The 10490-nt window shown below is 42.8% G+C and overlaps 1 protein-coding gene across 10 annotated transcripts in view; it reads right to left on the reverse strand.

Annotated features, from left to right (window-relative positions):
- Positions 1–7518, reverse strand: part of UPF2 (UPF2 regulator of nonsense mediated mRNA decay) — a 53545-nt gene extending 46027 nt beyond the window's left edge. For all 10 annotated transcript variants that reach the window (XM_042467589.1, XM_042467588.1, XM_042467583.1 and 7 more), the window contains exon 1: positions 7425–7518. The gene's annotated coding sequence lies outside the window, so the exon portion shown is untranslated. The remainder of the gene's footprint in view (positions 1–7424) is intronic.
- Between the last annotated feature and the right edge of the window lie 2972 nt (positions 7519–10490).

Below are 10490 nucleotides of genomic sequence, written 5' to 3' on the forward strand. Positions count from 1 at the left end.
AGAATTACATCATTCCTATAAAAATTAATTCCAAGCAAAGCTTGGAATTTGTTTGAACAGACTATAATATATATATATATATATATATATATATATATATATTAAATAAATGGAATATTAAATTACACTAAGAGCACTTTTGAGTCTTTCCTCATGTTGAATTTCTGCCATAAGTCTTTGAATTTAGCTACTATTGGACTTTATATTATATATGACATGTTTCAGCTTTAAATGTTACATCAGATTTTGATTAGATCAGGGAAGTTTCAAGTACAGTTGTCCCTCCTTTTTTGTGGGGGATCCGTTCTGGACCGCCCCATGAAAATGAAAAAAAATGTGCATATTGAAGCCCTATTGGCTTGAATGGAGGCACAGTCCCATGGGAGCATGTGGGTGTGCACTACTTTAACTCCCTCCGTTCGCCCCTCGCAGATAATCAAGGGGCACGGATCCCAAGTCCATGAGAACAGAAGGAAGACTGTACTCTGGAAAACACAACAATGCAGTTAGAACAAGAAAAAATCTTCACCAAATTGGCCTATGGAAATGTCTTTATCCATATGAACCCAAATACTGAAATTGTACAAGGAGGTTCTATCACATTTTCCAACTATTTGTGTGCTCACACAACCATATGGCTACACAATACTGACTGCTCAACAGGTAGGAGGTAAAAATGAGCTGTCTTCCAAATCAATTTCCTCTCATTTCTTCTCTTAATAAAACATATTCTGATGTTTTACCACTAAACCTAACATTAAGAGGTTTGCTACTGTGAGTTATTGTAAAAGCATCACATTCCACAAGTCAGAACTGATGGGATACAGAAATCCATCACTGTTAATTTAGAATCAACATTCAGTATCAACTACTATATTAAAGGAACTTGGTTAGCTAAGAAAAGTTTGTTTTAAAATTTCTGATCCTATGGGGGGGGGGGGAACTCTCTCAAAATATGTATGGCGCAATAACTTGAACCCAACTTCCCCAATCTTAAGGTGACCTATGAATTCTTATTTTAAATGATAAAATAAACACTCCCTGTAAGAGCATACTTCTCTTTGTGAGCGCTGTATTTCCTACAGTCTCCGTGTTGCATTTTCATACAGATAACAAGTTTTATACAGCAAAAACCTATGTCTGAAAATGCTTATTGATACAAGCAACTTAGCAGAATGCAATCAATTACCTTTTTGGAGGTCAATTATTTGGAGATCAAGGAGGGAAACAAGCTATAAAGTAATGGATGCCTTGCCCGCAAGCCTGCTAAAAGCACTGCTTTTGCAAAATTCTGACACTATTAATGACTGCTGGTTATGGTACTTTTGAAGCCATCTATTTAAAACAGATGCAAAGACATTTTGAGCTTTCAAACAGTTTGTACTTTTAAAGAGAAGTTAACCATTTTTTCATTGCTTTTCTTGTTCCCAGCCAGTTTTGGGGCCATCCTGCAAACACAGTTAGCGTTCCCTTCCTCACAACAGACTATGGCTTCTGGCACACTGCAAAACTGAGGCAGTTCGCCACCGCTTTAACTGTCATGGCTCTATGGAATCCCGGGATCTGTAGTTTGTTGTGACCTCAGGGCTCTCTGACAGAGGCTAAATACCTCACAAAACTACAACTCCCAGAACCCCAAAGCAATGCACCATGACAGTTAAAGCATTGTCAAACTGCATTAATTCTGCAGTGTGGATGCAGCCTATGATGTGACTTCATCTCCCCCTGCCTGCTTTTAGTAGTATCTTGCCTAAAGGGTGTATGTGTTGCAGTTTTGAAAGCATGAACAAACTTTTATGGCCTTGTGGTAGACCCAAGAAAGATGTTGCCAAATTTTGATTTGGTTTGTTCTTTTGCGCAAAGGAAATAATTATTGCACAATAATCTTTGCAGAAAGGAAATAATTACAGTAAATGGAAAGTTGCAACTGGACTTTCCATGCATGTTTCAATGTATTAAGACAATGAGCATTATTTACAAGCAACAGCAGGTTCAATACAACAGGGGTGGGTGAAAACTGTTTTCTCAGCCTCCAGTCTTCAATCACACAGACTTCCCTTCATCTGGGAGCAGTAACTCCCCTTTTAAATTGGCCACCCATCCACCATTTTGACATCAGAAACATGTTTCTTAAACTGGGCTTCCTGTCACTCCAGTTTGGACGCAGGTGGGTATCTTTGGCAATCCATGCAGCCTGGAAGATGCCAGGGCAAAATAGCCTCTGAACATCCCAAAGCTATCCACTATCCTAAAAGTGTATTTTCAAGATTAATATTAGTTAGAATGCTTACAATAGATCTAAATCTAACATTATTTATTCTCTCTCTGTGCGCACCTCCAAGTTGCCTGCTGACTTATGGAAACATCATGAATGTCATAGGGTTTTCTTAGGCAAAGAACACTCAAGATGGTATTGCCAGTTCTTTCCTCTGAAAAATAACCTATAGCACCTGGTATTCAATGGAGATCTCTATCGAAGTACTAACTAGGGCTGACCCTGCTTAGCTTCCAAGATCAGAAGGGATCTAGTGCTTTTAGGGTATTTAGGTCTTTTATTCTGTCTACTTGTAAAATTCCCAGTTTTGTTGCAAAAAGGATTTTCTGTCACAAAACTTCCTGAATGTCTTCCACTTTCTCGCCAAACTTCTTGGGAAAAGCAAGGCCGTGTATGACCTGGGTCCCTTAAATGGGAACCAGAATGGCGATTTCTCAAGCCTCAAAGTCCTTGTTCTCAACCTATGGTAGGTTAACATAGATACTATGGATTCATCTACATGTGATTTGGAAACTACTGAGCCCTGGTCAGTTCATAATTTTACTTACTTGATCATGGTCAAATGTCTTTTAAATTGTATTGTAGCCAGCTTGCAAATTAGGGCTGTAAATCATCATTTTTCTTGTTTTTGCAAAGAATGCACATTTTAAACAATATGATCAAATTTTCATAATTCATGTTTGTGCAAATTACAGAAGCAAATCTAGACACTTTTCACAGTCAAGTGCACATTCTTTACATTTTTATCACAGATGGGTTTCTACTTTTTGAAGTTGCAGAAAATACAACCCATTTCCTGTTCTATACCATTTCAACCATTTTTAAAGGAAGCAATTTATATTTATCCATTCATATGAATGCCTTGCTTTATATGTCTTGCAAAGAAACTGCTCATCCTAAAGGCTGAATGGATGAGAGAGTAGAGGGGATGCTTCTTTTTGGTGCTCCCAGGATAGACTAAGCCAGAGATGGTGAACCTTTTAGAGGCTGAGTGCCCAAACTGCAACCCAAGACCCACTTATTTATTGCAAAGTGCCGTTTCCCTCTGGCTTTCTAGTAACAAACTCTGGCAAACTCTGTGCTGGGGCAATGGCACATGTGCCCACAGAGAGGGCTCTGAGTGCCACCTCTGGCAAGCGTGCCACAGGTTCGCCATCACTGGACTAAGCTCTAGCCTTTTACCACTCTGTTCAGACAAAGTGGATGGCTCTCTCTCTCTCTATATATATATATATATACAGTATATATATATAGCCATCCACTTTGTCTGAACATATATATATATGAGAGAGAGAGTTAAATAAAGTACTGTCATTGCATTGACCCATGGATAAGTTGACCCAAATTCTTTGTGTCTACAATTTCTAGATTTATACATGAATATACACAGTACGTAAGATTTGCATTTACCTAATACTTATAGCTTTAACTGATCACTACTTAGATTTATCATTTCTTAACAACTAGATAACATGTATTTGGCACAACTCTGCTTCTGGAACAAATTAAAGCTTTAGAGACATTACCATTACTTGACTGCCTGACCAACCATTTTGACAAACAGGTGACCAATCATACTAATATAATGAAGTTCCTGCCTTAAGTGCATGCCTCCAAACTGAATTCTTTCCAGTTCCTCATGGATCTTTCTTTTCAGGTCACAACATGTGTACTTGGGCACTACCACTAGCATAAAGCCCTTCTCAAACTTCAGTAATCCTCTGGATCTCAGTAAAACATGGTAAAAGCACTTTAACTGCAAGAAGTGTGCCATGTGGGGGGGGGGGAGATAAGTATGGTCACTTTGGCACAGGGATACTTAAGTGACAACTGGTGCAGGAACTTGTGCGACTTCTGGATGGAAGCAGGAAGGCCCACAGCCCTGCCTCTCAGCCAAGCAAAACGAAAGTGAACGTACTGGTGAACCACAGAGATACTTCAGAGGAAGGAACCGGCAAATGCACCTGCGGATTCCTTGCCTAAGCAAACTTTGTGAAATGGCACCACCTTACATGACATTTCACCTGACTTCAAGCCCCTGACTTGAAGGCAATGCACAAAGAGAGGGAATGCAGGGACAAAGAAAAACTAAAATCACAGGCTGAAAGAAGACCCATCTGGCTGCATCTACACTTGAGAAATAACCCAGTTTGACATCACTTCAAATGCCATGTCTCAATGCTATGGAATTCTGAGAATTGTAGCTTGTTGCGGCACCTGAGCTTTAGAGAAGGCTAAATGGCCATCAAACTACAAATCCCAGAATTGCACAGCACTGAACAATGGCAGTTATAAACGGGACGATTCCTACAGTACAGATGCAGCCCCCCTCCCAAAAAGACAAGACTTAACTTCAATAAAGCCAAACATTTCTGTCTCACCACCTCAGCCTCTCACAAATAACACCTTGTTGTTGTTGTTGTGTGCCTTCGAGTCGTTTCTGACTTACAATGACCTTATCATGAGGTTTTCTTGACAGGTTTCGTCCAGAGACGATTTGCCATTGCCTTCCCCTGAGGCTGAGAGAGTGTGACTTGCCCAAGGTCACCTGGGGGGAGGCTCCATGGCCGAGCTGGGATTCAAACCCCAGTCTCCAGGGTCCAACACTCAAAACTATTACATCAAGCTGGCTCTCTATTTTAAAATACACTCATCCCTCCATATTTGCAGATTTGATTATTCGTGGATTTGATATATTCTCTCTAGGAATATCTAGGTCCTCCAGTGCCACTCTATGGTCCACTTCAACCACAGGTTGCACTGAAAGACCTAGAGACCTTTGTAGCTCCTCCAGTGCAGTCCTATCTATGGCCAGTGTCTGGTGCACACCTAGAGATGCCTAGAGAGGTGTCCTCTCTCTCAGCTAAAGACAGGGTGTTTTTGTTATCTGAGGTATTTCCACATTCACAAGGGCCTTGGGCCCTAACCTCAGTGAATGTGGAGGACAAGTGTAGACTGAAGTCTATGAAAGCTCATGCTTCCAATGTCTTTCTTCCAGTGAGTCTCAAAGGGGCTACAAGATCTCTCCTTGACTTGAGTGCATCCATCCGTCCCTCTCTTCCTCTCCTCCTTCTGCCCTCTTCCTTTCCTCGCATTCTTCTCTTTTATAGTGAACCCATGCTTTCTCATGATGGGGCCAAAGCCTTGGCTTTCGGGTGGTATCTGCTCAGAGACCCATTGGTTTGTCTTTTGGTCCATCCATAGTATCCTCAGCACTCTCCTCCAGCACCATGTCTCAGATTACTGTATATATTCGAATATAAGTCAACCTCATGTATACGTCAACGGCAAGTTTTCAGGTCGAAATTATGGACTTTTGTATGGTCCGTGGATTATTTTCTATTTTACTTGTTTGGTTCGTTTATTGCTATGTAATTTGCTTTGTTAATTTTATTGCTGCTGTGAATTGCTATGTGTTTTTTGGGTTTTTTTTGCTATTTATTGCTACTGTGAACTGCTTCATTGTTTTATTGTTACTGTTTATTTGCTTTGTACTTTCTTTCTTGTTGTAACCCACCCTGGTTCCTTGTGATTGGGCGGGCTATAAATAAATCCTTCTTATAAATCAAAGATAAACTCTAGGGGCACGTAATGAAGGATGTAAAGGACGATGCAAAGGAAAACAATGCCAAAGAACTTACAGGATTCCAGCAGACATAACTATTTGTGCTCAAAATAAAAGCTGGAGGGATGAGAGAGAAGAAGGGGGTCTGCGCTTCCAGGACAAATGAAAGTCTTGCCTTTCACCCTCTCTCTCTCTCTGTTTGTGTGTATATGATATACAGTCATCCCTCCATATTTGCGGCTTTGATATTTGCGGATTTGATTATTCACGGATTTCATTAATATGCTCTCTCTAGGACTGTCTAGGTCCTCCAGTGCAACTCTGTGGTCAACTTTAACTAAAGGTTGCACTGAAAGACCATTTGTAGCTACTCCAGTGCCATCCTATGGTCAGTGTATGTTGGACATTGACCACAGAGTTGCACTGGAGGACCTAGAGATTCCTAGAGAGGTGTCCTCTCAGGTAAAAACATGGTGTTTTTGTTATTTGCGTTTTTTCCATATTCACGGGGGTCTTGTTCCCCTAACCCTAGCGAATATGGAGGGACAACTGTGTGTGTGTATATATATGTATGTATATAGGCAAATTAAACTATTGCCTTTCACCCTCTGTGTGTGTGTGTGTGTGTGTGTGTTAAGACTAACTAAACTCTCACCTTTCACCATGTTTCTTTCTCTCATACACACACACTGTGTGTGTGTATATATATATATATAATTATTATTATTAACTTTTATTTATGAAGCGCTGTAAATTTACACAGCGCTGTACATGCATATATATGTGTGTGTGTATATATATATATATATATATAAAAAGGCAAATTAAACTCTTGCTTTTCACCATCTCTCTCTCTCTCTCTCTCTCTCTCTGTGTGTATATAATATACATATCTATCTGTTAACATACAGTATTTACTTTGACCTGTGGATACTCACCTTGGGGGGGGGGGTCAATTTTTTTAACCTAAAATTTTAGACATGAGTATATATAGTATTTGTTTTCCTTTCTGTCGCTTGGGGGAGGGTTCCCTTGGGCCTCTAAGCCTAGCGAATATGGAGGAACAAGTATATACATATATAATATATAATATACATGATATATATGTATATAGATATAGGTATATAATTACTATATATATATATATAGTGTGTGTGTATATATATATATATACACATATATATACACACACACATACGTATACTTATATATAAATGTTTTTCTACATACACACACACACACACACACACACACACACACAGAGACAGTATCACAGCCAGGCCCCCCGCCTGCCCCCCGCGAGGTGTAACGGCTCTCCTCCTGACAACGGAAGGCGTCTTTGACGTTAAAGGGGGGCGAAAACAAAAAGTTCCACGCGGCTGCGACCCCAAACAATAACAGAGCCTTCTCTAAGTAGCTGTCACTTCCGAGGAGGAGAGGCCGCCCCGCCGCCCCCACTGTAACGGCCCCCTCTTCCCTCCCGGCGACGCCCCCCTCCGCCTCGGCCCCCCCGGGCCTCGCCCCCCTCAGGCCCCGGGCCCAGCCCCGCTCCAAGCCCAGCCGAAAGGGGACGAAGGCGGTTACCTCGGCCCGCTGTAAACATCGGTCCCCGCTTCTCCAGCCTCTTCTTCTCAGCCCCCCCTCCTCCTCCTCCTCTCACAACTCTCCTCAGGACGAGGACCCCGCCCCCCAGGGTGGCTGAGGCAGCGCCTGATCAAAAAGAGCCTCAACGCCACCGCTAAGCCCCGTTTACCTGAGCAATTCGGTTTCAAGTATACCTGAGAAATTTGGCTCAACCAGCCGGAGATGTAGCCCGTCTCTTGGACCAAACTGAGGGCTGGGAAGCCAAAAACGGGTCAGGCACTGTGTTGGACAGCTATAACGAAAGTGGGGGGCCTCAGGGTGGGCGAGAGCAGGGCAACCCCGTGCTTTGGTTACTAAGGGAGGCGGAAGTGGGTGAGAGGCGGAGTTTCCTCGCTAGCGAGGGGGCGGGGCCAAAGCGCCGCTCCGCCCAACGCCTGGGCCTCCGACTTCAATTCAACTTCAATTCCAAATTTTCAACTCAGTTTCAATTCAAGTAGAGTTGAGTGATGGATGGCCGTCCCGCCCTTCGAGTCCCTGTTGGCAGGGGGCGGGGCTAAAGCCTTCGACTTCAATTCAATCTCAATTCCGATTTTCAATTCAGTTTCAATTCAGAGTTGGCTGCCCAAAGAGGTCCCTATTAAATAGCAATAGTATCCTATGCTTTGTTAGATCATAAAAAGGAGGGAGGAAAGGAAAGGGGGGAAATAAATGTGGCAGCACCTTTAAGACTACCTGGATTTTATTTTCCTATGCAATATATAATACACCGCTCTTCATGGGCTGTGCATCTGCACTGGAGAAATAATCCAGTTTGACACCACTTTTGACTGCCATGCCTCAATGCTATGGGATCCTGGGATTTGTAATTTAGTAACAGGGAAAGCTAAACAGCTCGCAAAAGTACAGTTCCCAGAATCCCACAGCATTAAGGCATGATGGTTAAAGTGATGCCAAACTGGATTACTCCTGCAGTTCAGATGCAGCCATAAGCATGGATTAAATGATCCCCATCCTTATTTTACAGACTACACAAGCGAACACTAGGCCTTGCATGTTTTTCTTAACAGAGAGTTCATAAAACCTTTGCAATTCACAGCATGAGAAATGAATAACATTTTACCATTCGGCTAGGGATTCTTTCCACAAATAGCTTTTCCATAAATACCAATTAACAACGTTTTTCAAATCAAGGCTCAATCAACAGGTGGGCCTGTTTTTTCCCCAGTTCTGTGCTATTACTGTTCTTATTGCCGTGAAAAATAATATAGTGCAATCAGTTGCTTCTCATTTAGTATCTCACAGCTGTCAGAAATGATGGAGAGAAGCCTTGGAGGTTAAAGAGGTCAAAGCCTTGGAGGTTAAAGAGGTTAAAGCCTTGGAGGTTAAAGAGGACTGTGATTTGTCTTGTGCTTTGACATACTATTTGGATATCCCCCCCCCCCAAAGTGCTGGGGCATTCTTACCACATCTGGACATACGAAGAGCTCCGAAATATAGTCATTTGTTAGTTTAATGTCCATGTATCTGCTTAATTTACACTAAGGTAGTCTTTTAGCAGATATGTGTGTTTGTATGTGCCATCAAGTTCCCTGCCAGGGCCAAATATGGACCTCTGCCCTTCATATTTGCTAGGGTTAGGGGCACAAGACCCCCGTGAATATGGAAAAAACACAAATAACAAAAACACCATGTTTTTACCTGAGAGGACACCTGTGTTTGTCTTCATTAAGTACAGTCAGTACAGGATGGTTCCCAACCGGAAAAGAGGTCAGGCAAGGCTGTACACCAGTGGTTCCCAACCTGTGGGTCGGGACCCCTTTGGGGGTCATGGGGGTCGCCTAAGACCATTGGAAAACACCTATTTAATTACAGTTATGGAGTAGCAATGAAAATAGTTTCATGGGTTTGGGTCACCAGAAGATGAGGAACTGTATTAAAGGGTCACAGCATTAGGAAGGTTGGGAACCACTGCTGTACACTATCACCTTATCTATACAACCAATATGCAGGAAACACCTTAGGAGTTTATCACAAGGTGGAAAGAAACCCCAGGCAAAAACATGCTGCTGGAAATGGGTGGTATAAAACCAGAATCTCTTCTATCCCAACCATCTCAATATATATCAACTCAAAGGGTGTGTGTGTGTGTGTGTGTGTGTGTGTATATATATATATATGTGTGTGTGTGTATGTGTGTACACACACACACATACACACAGGGAGGTAGAATCCCAACAGACAACTAAAGCTTTGCCTCCCTCCTCCCCAAAGAGCCCCAGTGGGCAAAGTCACCCTGGCACCCACAGCTCTCTGGCTGCTTCCTTACACTTAGTTGCCTTCTATTCAAGTGATCATGGGAGGAACAACATCAGGCCTATTTATGCTTCCCAGCAAGTAGTAGAAAGAGTCGTGTTTGCTAAGGGATGCTAGGAGGAGGTGGAGTCCAAAAGTAACTTTCCCAATCTCTGCTGGAGAGGGTACCTGACTTTCAGGGCATGTTGCCCCTCTCTGGCATTAGTGCCAGGAGTTTGTGGGATTTGGGAAACAGCTTAACAGGAACCAAAAATGGACATTCAACCCAGAACCATTGCTTCCTTTGGCTCTTCCACTCCTCCCTTTTTTGTGAATGTTAGCACTGAATAAGACCCTCCAGACCCCCTTGGTCTTGGGTTCAAAAATTAGGGGGCACCCAGAATTGTTTGCAGCAAAGCCTAGCCAAGGGGCCGCAGTGCGCCTGTTAACCGCAGGGGGGCGCCCGAGAGAGAGAGCCAGTAAGGGAACCCTGGGAGTTCATTCAAATCGACAGGTGGCTCATAATTAAAGCACATAGACACACATGATCGCTCTGGAAGGGTCCTCCAGGTCCTCCTTTCCCAGGACCTGTCCTCCATGCCAACGTTCTGTCCAAGAGGAATGCCAAAACGCCCTCCAGATTAAGCATGAGTTTACATGAGTGTTTTCAGCTTTGGCCATGGCCTCCATTTTATGGCGCCTCCTCCTCCTCCTCCTTTGCAGTTAGGAGGACACCTGGTCCCCTGGGAGGAGCAGGGGTTTGGGGGCTGAAGG

This window comes from Sceloporus undulatus, chromosome 5 (assembly GCF_019175285.1).
Source record: "Sceloporus undulatus isolate JIND9_A2432 ecotype Alabama chromosome 5, SceUnd_v1.1, whole genome shotgun sequence".
NCBI classification, from domain to species: Eukaryota; Metazoa; Chordata; class Lepidosauria; order Squamata; family Phrynosomatidae; genus Sceloporus; species Sceloporus undulatus.